Consider the following 10,030-nt stretch of genomic DNA (forward strand, 5'->3'; position numbering starts at 1 on the left):
GCATCTATGTGATTGGCACCATCCTAAGGATTTACACATTTTGTCAGCTGGTTTAATCTGCATTTTTTATAAACAGGCGAAGAAACTGGCACTCAGAAAAGTTAAGTAATTTATAAGGGGCACAGCAGGATTTCTCTCCCTGTCTGAGGATTCTAAGCCCCACCCTTCTTCCACTGCTAGCTACTTCCCTAAAACAGCTCCTAGCAGAGGACGCGTCTGCTTTACTGGCTATCACAAGCAGAGCCTGGTGGCTGGCTATTCTCCCTAGTTGTAGGCCAAAATCCACTGCTCCTGAAAGTGTCATTTTGCACAACCACTTACGCAGGAGGGTATGGGGGCTCCCGGCTTCATTTCGCTTGTATACTCTGCTAAGCTCCACATCAAGTTTTCTTTCTGTCTGAGAAATCATCCCGGACTTTGAAGGCACCCAAGATATATGCCAGATTGGGCAGGGGGTAGCCAGAGTACATGTGGGGGACAGGCTGCGTCTTGGGACAGCCTCCGTCAAGGCACTATTGGGACTAATAAAGGATCCTTGTTTCATGAATAAGTAAAATATTTGGGTTACACCAGACCCTCTTGTGTTGAAGGCAGACTCCTCCTTGTCCTCCAAAGGGAATTTAATGCTGGGTAATTAAAAGTGAACATCAGGCCCTGGCTGGTGTGGCTCAGTGGATTGAGCACTGGCAGCCTGTGAACCAAGGAGTCACTGGTTCAATTCCCAGTCAGGGCACATGCCTGGGTTGCAGGCCAGGTCCCCAGTGGGGGGCATTCAAGAGGCAACCACACATTGGTGTGTTTCCTTTTCTTTCTCCCTCCCCTCCCCTCTGTCTGAAAATAAAGAAATAAAATCTGAAAAGAAAAGAAAAGAAAACCACTGTTCTACAATGGCTCTTGAGGTGAAGGAAATTTGATTATTACTGCTATTATATAAGTACTTACTATACGTCAGGTACTTTCGTGTCAAAGATTTTACATTTTATAGTCTCATTTATTCCTATCATAACCTGTATAATTTGATCTTTTAAGTAAAATATGTGCTGTTTTTATAATGCTACATTTATTTTGTATGTGCTAGATTTGACCTCCCGACTAGAACGTGTGCCTTCTGAAAATACAGCCAATGATTTTTCCATTCTTCTTCTGGACTTTATTTCTCTATCTTATGGTTGTCACACAGTGCTCAACACGTAGTAATAACTAGGATTCATTGAGCATCTGCTATTTATCAAAGCGGTCTACTAGGTGCCCCGCTTAGTTTGTTACAATCTCTCCTCCCCAGCAACCACATAGGGGGAGCGCTATAATTACTTCCATTTGAGAGGTGATGTGACTAAGCTCAGAGAGGTTAATTTACTATTCCCATTATCACCAGTAGGTGCCAATGCTGGGATTTTAATCCTCTTTTGTCTGACTCCAAAGCCTTGTTTTTACCCTGTTTTCTGGCTTCTTAACTGTGATAAACTGTTATCTCTGGCCACCTAATTGAATCCTCAAGGAGTCCTGGCTCCTTTTTCAATGGCCCCTGGGCATGACTGAAGTGGAAAAGGGGTGGGTAGGACTTCATGACTTTGGGGATGCTGGCTCCCAGAGGCCCTTGGCCCCTGCAGCTTTTATCTTCCCAAACCACAATACTTGGCACATAGTTGATGCACAATAAATATTTACAGGCATACTTGGAGATATTGTGGGTTTGGTTCCAGACCACCGCAATAAAGCGATCTCTTTGTTGGTAGATGTTCTTGCCTTCAATTTGTAAAAAACTCATCTATGAAGGGCAATAAAGCAAAGCACAATAAAATGAGGCATGCCTGTATTTAACAGATGAGAACTGATTGTACCTTATATTAGAGCTCTTGGTTGTATACTGTTTTGCATTAAATGTCCTCTATTCCTTCTTTTGTGTAAATTGTACCTCCTCAAAAGATGAAGACAGCAAAAGATTGGCAAACTGATATCAGAAACACATAAAAAAGCATTATACACAAAGTACAATTTGTCCCAAGATTGCAAGGTTAGTTTAATATATAAAGTCAATCAATATATACTCAATATCAATAAATAAAGGACAAAATCTCATGATCACCTCAATAGACACAGAATGAACGTTTGACAAAATCCAACATGTTTCAAGATAAAAACACTCAATAAACTAGGAATAGAAGGGAACTTCGTCAACCTGAGAAAGGGCATGTACCAAAACCCCACAGCTAGCATCATACTTACCAGCGAAAGACTGAAAGCTTTCCCCTAAGATCAGACACAAGGCAAGGATGTTTACTCTTGTCACTCTGTGCAACATTGCACTGGAGGTTCTAGCTAGGCAGTTAGGAAAGAGAAAGTGATAAAAGTTATGCAGACCACCTTGGCCAGGTAACTCAGTTGGTTGGAGCACCGTCTCATACACCAAAAGGTTGCCAGTTTAATCCCTGTTCAGGGCACATACCTAGGTTGCGGGTTTGGTTGGCAGTCAGGACATGTAGGGGAGGCAACAGATAGATGTGTCTCTCCCACATCAACGTATTTTTTTCTCTTTCTCTCTCTCCATCTGTGTCTTAAAAAAAAAAAAATAGACAAATCCTAATGTGAGGATTAAAAAAGAAAGTATGCAGAGATGCAGAGTGAAAGGGAAGAAGCAAGACTCCCTATTCACAGATGACCTGATCTTGTACATAAAGAAGCCTTAGGAGTCCTTAAAAAAGGAAAAAAAACGATTTGACTAATAAATGAATTCAGCTAGATTGTAGAATAACAGGTCAAAATACAAAAATTAATTGTATTTCAATACACTAGCAATGAGCAATCTAAAAATAAATTAAGAAAACAATTATATTTACAGTAGCATCAACAAAATAAAATACTTAGGAATATATTTTTAAAAGATGTGCAAGATGTATACACTGAAAACTATGAGACATTGTTGAGAGAAATTAAAGAAGATCTAAATACATGGAAAGGCATGTTCATAAATTAGAAGCTGGTCTCCCCCCACCCCCCGCCCCAGAAATTGAAAGTGAATCCTAAAATTCACATGGAAATGCAAGGGACCAGGAATATCCAAATGATCTTGAGAGACAAAAACAAAGTTTGAAGACTTACGCTTCCCAACTTCAAAATTTACTATATAGCTACACTAATCAAGACAGCACGGTACTGGCATAAAGGATAGACATGTAGATAAAATGAATAGAACTGAGAGTCCAGAAATAAACCCTCACACATATGGTAAACTGGTTTTTAACAAAACTTCCAAGACCATTAAATGGGGCAAAGAATAGTATTTTTAACAAATGGTTGCTGTGACCACTAGATATTCACCCACAAAATAATAAACTTGAACCCCTTGATACCATACACAAAAATTAGCTAAAAACTCAACATAGACCAAAGTGTAAGAGCTAGAAGTATGAAACTCTTAGAAGAAAACATGAGTAAATCTTTGTGACCTTGGGTTCGATAATGGTTTTTTAGATAAGACACCAAAAGCATAAGCCACAGAAGAAAAAAATAGGCAAAATGAACTACCTTAAAAATAAACTTTTGTGCTGCAAATGACATCATCAAGACAACAGGTAAAAAGACAACTAATAGAAAATAGAAGAAGATATTTGCAAATTGTGTATCTGATAAGAAACTTGTATCCAAAATATATAAAGAATTGTTACAATTCAACAATAAAAAGGCACATAATCTAATTCTAAATTGGGCAAAAGATTTTTAAAATATATTTATTGATTTTAGAGAAAGGAAGGGAGAGAGAGAAACATCGACGTGAGAGAGAAATATCAATTGGTTGCCTCCCAAATGCACCCTGACATGGGACTGAACCCGCAACCTAGGTATGTGGCCTGACCAGGAATCTACCCCACAGCCTTTTTGTGTACTCAGGATGACGCTCCAACCAACTGAGCTACGCCGGCAAGGGATGGGCAAAGGATTTTAATAGACATTCTCCAAAGAAGATATAAAAATGGCCAAGAAGCCCATGAAAAGATACTTAACAGTATTAGTCATTAGGTAAATGCAAATCAAACCCACATGATTCCTCAAAAGATTAGACACAGAGTTATCATTTGACCCAGCAATTCTACTCCTAGGCATATACACAAAAGAATGAAAAACAGGTATTCTAAGGAAAACCTGTACACAAATGTAGCAGCACTATTAACAATAGCCAAGAGGTGGAAACAACCCAAATGTCCACCAACTGAAGAACAGATAAACAAAATGGGATGTATGCATATAATGGGACATTATTCAGCCATAAAAAAGAATGAAGTATTGATACATGTTCTCGCATGAATGAATCTTGAAAACATTAAGTGAAAGAAGTCAGTTACAAAATACAGCATAATGTATGATTCCATTTATATGACACGTCCAAAATAGGCAAATCTGCAGAGATAGAAAGTGGGTTAATGGTTCCTTGGGCTGGGACGGGCCAGGGGAAATGAAGAGTAACTGCTAAGGGATGTGAGATTTCTTTTTGGGGTGATGAAAATATTCTAAAATTGTGATAGTGGTTACAAAACTCTGGAACTATTTCTAAATGATTAGGTTATACACTTTAAATGGGTGAATTCAATGGTAGGTGACTTATATGTCAGTCAAGACAGCAACGGCAGGCAGGCAGCAGGAAGGCAGCCAGATGTCTCACTCCTCTCTAACATTCCTAATATGGTGTGGGGCACATGGTACATGCTCAATAAATACTTAGTTAAAGAAAACAGTTTTGTTTTCAGAGAAGAAGTAATAAAGTACATAAGAGAAGTTAAACCTATTAGGGATGACTAGAAATAGGAATAGACCCTCCCATTGCCAAAGAACCAAAAGAGACAAAGAACCAAAATGAAACAAGATCCCTAAAACATAAGACTAAATTATTTCTTAAAATAACATTGCAAACAGAATGACACACATTTTTGTTTTAGGTACTAAAGAAACGGTATACAGAAGCTCTCTGCTTACAGGGTATATTTGAGATGTTTGGGTATATATACTTAAACATTTAAGTAAAACTTTCTTCCTGCAGACACGGAAACTAGTTAACTCTAGTAATGCTTTCTGAAGAAATGCATTCTAAACCAAAGCCACATCAAGATTTTTTTGCCCCTCCCCTCTGAGAGTTTACTTAGTCCAAGGGCACAGTGAAGGTCAGAATCCTTGATCTGTCTTGGAGCTAAATTAATCTGGGGAAGTAGTTTCTCCTTAAGGTCAATAAGAATGTATGCCAGAGAATTATACAGAGATCAGTTTTGTATATTTTACACTGTCATTGTGAGAGGGGTCAGGAGTGAAAAAATGATTTCACTCAGAAGCATTCAGGAATTTTTCATATTTTTCCCCAGTTGTGAAATTCAGGATTGATCCCAATATATGGTTTCTCATCATGAGTTCACATAGCCTCTGAGGATGCTTAGGAGGCCATGAAACCTGGAATAGTTTCCTTACTCTGTCTGATTTGGGGGGAGAACTCAGACTCCTTGGGGTTCCCCTTTAATCCTTAGAGGTTTATTACATCTTCAACAGGTTTGATGACCCTGAAGCTTTAGGAGAGAGCCTGAAATTACCCAGTTACACGTTTCATTTTGACATCTTTTAAAACAAAGTAACCAGTATTGTTAAGTTAAGGCTGAGCTGGTTCTAAAAGAACAATCTGATATTTATTCAAATCACTGATCCTGCCAAGGTGTAAGTTAGTTTAGTAGTGCAAAGGAAATTGGCAGAGCCCAGGGTTGGCAGAAGAGGAGCTACAGGCGCAAGGATCTACCCTCAGTTTCAGAGGATTCCATGGTGACGTCGGAAGGGAAGCAAAGCCCCGTGCAGTGTGGCTGACAATCTAATGGGCTCCAGACAGCGCACCAGAGATGTCCTGGCTGTGTTGGCAGGCTCTTCAGCGCCTTCTTCTGGCTGGCCGACCTGACAGCCGGACACGGCCCAGACACGCGGGTACTCATCCTTGAAGGCAGATGTAAAGTAATGGTGGCTGCTGGGGACTTGTCTCCGCATCCAAGAGGACTTTTCCTCTGAGCCCACATGATCTATGATTGGTCCTTGGCTGGGAAAGCCCCTTCACCCTGACCTCCCCTCCCCCACACAGCAGTGTTCAGAAAAGGAATAAGTAAGGGGTCCCTGTTGGCTCTGCACACATCTTGTCCAAGCGGCAGACCTCAGTCCTTGTCCAGTCATGCACGCTAGCCTAAACCCACAGGGCCGAGGCAAGAGCAGAAGATAAGGCAGTGTGCTCATCGCAGGCAAGGAGAGAAGTAGGAACTGAAAACATGCCCCAGAGCTGATGCTGGGCTGCTGGACCGCTTCCTGCGGGTGATGCAATCTCTTCTGCCACAGGTGGTGGTAGCTGTGGGAGTGTTTGCAACTGAGAGAGGCTGGAATTTACCTCGCTAGGCTGCCTCAGGCTTGGCCTTCCTGTTCTGGGGGCACAGGGGACATTGTGTTATTGATGGGGGAAGGGAAGTGAATTCTGTCTGTGGGGAGGGACTGGGTGTGCCTTTAAGGCCATAGATGCAGGGTACGTAGCACCAGCTTTCATGCCAGACAGATGTGGTCTCAAGTCAATCAGTGCTGTTGCTGCTTGCCTGTCTAGAAATAGGACATTAGTTTCCTTGAATATAAAATGGCACTGATGGTGATGGCTCCCTCTTGGGGTTGTTTAGGATCAAATGAGGCACCTTTTGTCACATGTCTGGCATTCACTATGTGCCCTGCAGGTGGGAGCTATTTGGAGCATAGCCCAAGGACCTCAGGCAGGATTGGGATAAGAGGCTGGTGTTGCCCCAAATCCTAAGCCCTGCTGAGCCAGACAGTTCACCCAAGTTATGCCAACCTCCGCCTCTATTGGGGCAGAGACATAAATATAAGTATTGGAAGGTCACCTGTTGATGACACAGCTGGTAACTGAACCCAGATCTCCTAACATCTGGTCTAGGGTTCTTTCCATGTGACCTGATGACGGTGGGCTTTGGGAACAGAAAAGAAGTGGGGCATCAGACATTTCAAGGAGAAAAACAAGACCACCGTGGGGAGGCCCAGCCCCCCTGGGAAGGCTGTTTACCCTTAGTTTGCCCAGTTGCAGCCTCTGACGTACCCTCCTCTAGTCCCCCTGTTTCTCTTAGCCTGTGCACGTGAAGATTCCTGTTTGCGAAGAAAAGGTGCGGATATGCTCAAGGATCCCCCCAGAGACTGTTATCTGCATCTCCAGCCCTTGGGGAGGAGCCTAGCATATGGCAGCTCCCTTATCTTCTACCCTTAGTTTAATGAACTCATACCCAGGTGATTGATCTCCTCCCTCACCGACAGATAGGGACCCTCTTTTACTCCTGGAAAGTGGGGGTTGAGGGGTTGGCTGGGAAGCAGCTGATTCAACTTATCTTCTCTGCTCAGATCCTCTTAAACACCCGATTCAAAACCTGGAAGGCCCTAGGCCCAGAAGGGACCGGTCCCCAGCTCTGCCAGTGTGGCCGTTTTCCTTGATAACAATTGATCATTCTCTAGCCTCAGCTGGAAATGTCTGATGTTTCCCTGACAATCCCAAGGAAAATGTGTACTGATATATTGATGTGCCTCTGCCCAGGAAAGAGGCTGCATCCTGGGGAAAGGAGATTTAAAGGGAGAGTATTTTAATTGGATTTCTTCATCTCTTAGCAGGATAAAGCCAACTTTTCTTTCCACAGGGGCATGCTGAGCCCTGGGCTGGGCACGAGGTGGGGGAGGGGAGCTGAGGCACGATGCTGAGGGCCATGCTGAGGGCTCTGCTTGTAGATATTCTGTCAATTTGCCTCCATAGACATGGTTCCATCATGTGCCAAGCCCGGAGGAGGGTGGTAAGAAAGCGCTGATGGCCTCACCTTTGCCTTCTAAGGCTTTGCTGGTGAGAAGAAACTCAGGCAAGACCAACCATCCCTCGTGGCAAACACCATGTAAGATAGGATGTTCATGGCAAATCCTCCACTGAAGCTTTTCTCCCACTCCCTAATATTCATATTTTTTGAATATAGAAATGTACATTCATTCATGTGCTCACTCAAGAAATATTTATTGCATGTTCTCCCGAACAAAATTGAATATGTGCTGAATGCCATAATTCAGGGACTTCACCTTATCTTTTAGGTTCCACTGGGCTTTAGCATGGCAGCCTAAGTCTCTGCATTTCCCTTTACATGCAGGTTTCTGAATTCCCGAATGTTTTCTCTTCGGTACCTGATTTTTCTATTTTAGTCCCAGTGAACTAGTGATGGGCATGTGGTGAGCCCACTGACTGGGAAATCAAGTCTCTCTACTTGTTTATCTAATTAGCAAAAGTCAATTCGTCTGCTGTCTGTTCTGCTATTTTTCCCACTCCTCTCTCTCTCTCTCCCTCTCTCTCTCTCTCTCTCTCACACACACACACACACACACACACACACACACTCTGCAACTCAGAAGAGAGGAACTAATTCCTATGCAGACAGATGGAATCATGCACAGAGAGATAAATTCACTCTGTTAGACCAAGTCCAGAGAAGGAAGGGACACCACGCCTTCCAGGTTCTTGGTCTTTCTTACATTCAGTATCTCTCCTCAAGGGAGTTAAGAGGCAAAGGGTTCAAGCACTATGGGCTCCCCCACAAAGACCCCCACCTTACCCATAAATCAGTTTCCAATCTAACCCCTCCCTGGGGGTTGAGTTACAAACCTCAGTAACCCCAAGGCGGCCTGCCTGGTAATTCCTATTATTCAGCTGTCAGCTGGTTTTTAAAAAACCTCCCTTCCCAGTGATCCAGTTACCGGAGTTTTAGAGCCCATTCCTTGTCTCAGAGAGAAATCCTATAGCCAGGTGAAACAATGGAGAGGGCTCCTGCCTGCTGTCTACAGGGAGCTGGGTTTTCTCTTCTGTTGAAAGCGTTCCCCTTAACTCTTCGCATCCCTCCCAGATTGTGGGGGAAGGTCTGCCTCCCTCTCGGGCCTGCACACTGATGCTGTTCAGAGCAACTTTGCCTTTCTCTGGGGACCCTCCTTCTAGAGCAAGGATCAGTCAGCAGGAGAGAAAACAAATTGGGGCAAGAGGTGGGAAAAGAAAGAGAGAAAGAAAATTCTGTGAAATAAAGGCTGCCGTGGCTGCAATGTGCATTCGCTCTAAGCCCAGTAAAAGCCCAGTGTTCGTCCATTACTAGCGTGCTGCTCTTGGACAGAGGGCTCAGAGCCCAGATCTCTAGCCCAGCATGTCCTAACTCTGCTGAGTCCGCGGGGTCTGGTAGGGGAGAAAGGGTGGGGTGGGGGGCGGGGCCTGCTTTGACAGTGATGAGAGGTGGGGAGTGAGGCTCCTGACCTCCCTGACCCCTTTATCCCTGACAGTCTTTTCTGGTCCCTCTGGCTCAGAAGGCTCGGCCCCTGCTGCTTGACCTTAGAGGCTGAGAGCACAGGAGGCCAAGCCACCAGGTGTCCTTTAGAACTAGCCTGAGGGAGCAGCCTGGGAAAGCCTGGGAGAGAGGACTTAGAAGAAATGTCGCTATAGGGTGTGGCCCTCCCTTCCTCTTGCAGACTGCCCAGACCCGCAAAGTGATCCCCTCTCCTCCCCTACAGTGGTGATTTTAAGTCTATTATAGGATCACAGACCCCTTTGGGAAATTGTTATAAGCTATGGAGCCACCCCTCCAAAAATGTTTGTGTGAACCCACATGGAATTTAGCCAGATTCAGGGGTTCACAACCCTAAAGCTGAGGAGACCCTGTGAGTCTGGCAAATACATGGATCTCAGGTAAACACCCTGCTCTACCAGCTTCCTGGCCCTGTGGACCCAATTCCACCTTACAGGGCTGTGGTGAAGCAGACAGCGCTTTAGCAGCTTGGGTGGGTCAGGAGAATTAGGATGCCCTCCGCCCCCTGGGGCCTATGCTGCCCCGGAGGACAAACTCAGAGCTGCTTTATCCTTCAGTTTCACTCTTTACCCTAAGTAATTCCTTTTGTCATCACTGGCCCAGGAGGAGAGCCATTAAGAAGGATGGAGGAAGGAGGGGAAGGAGCCCTGTGCGTG

This window comes from Pteronotus mesoamericanus, unplaced genomic scaffold (assembly GCF_021234165.1).
Source record: "Pteronotus mesoamericanus isolate MK-2021 breed Mesoamerican mustached bat unplaced genomic scaffold, CSHL_Meso_final contig_164, whole genome shotgun sequence".
NCBI classification, from domain to species: domain Eukaryota; kingdom Metazoa; phylum Chordata; class Mammalia; order Chiroptera; family Mormoopidae; genus Pteronotus; species Pteronotus mesoamericanus.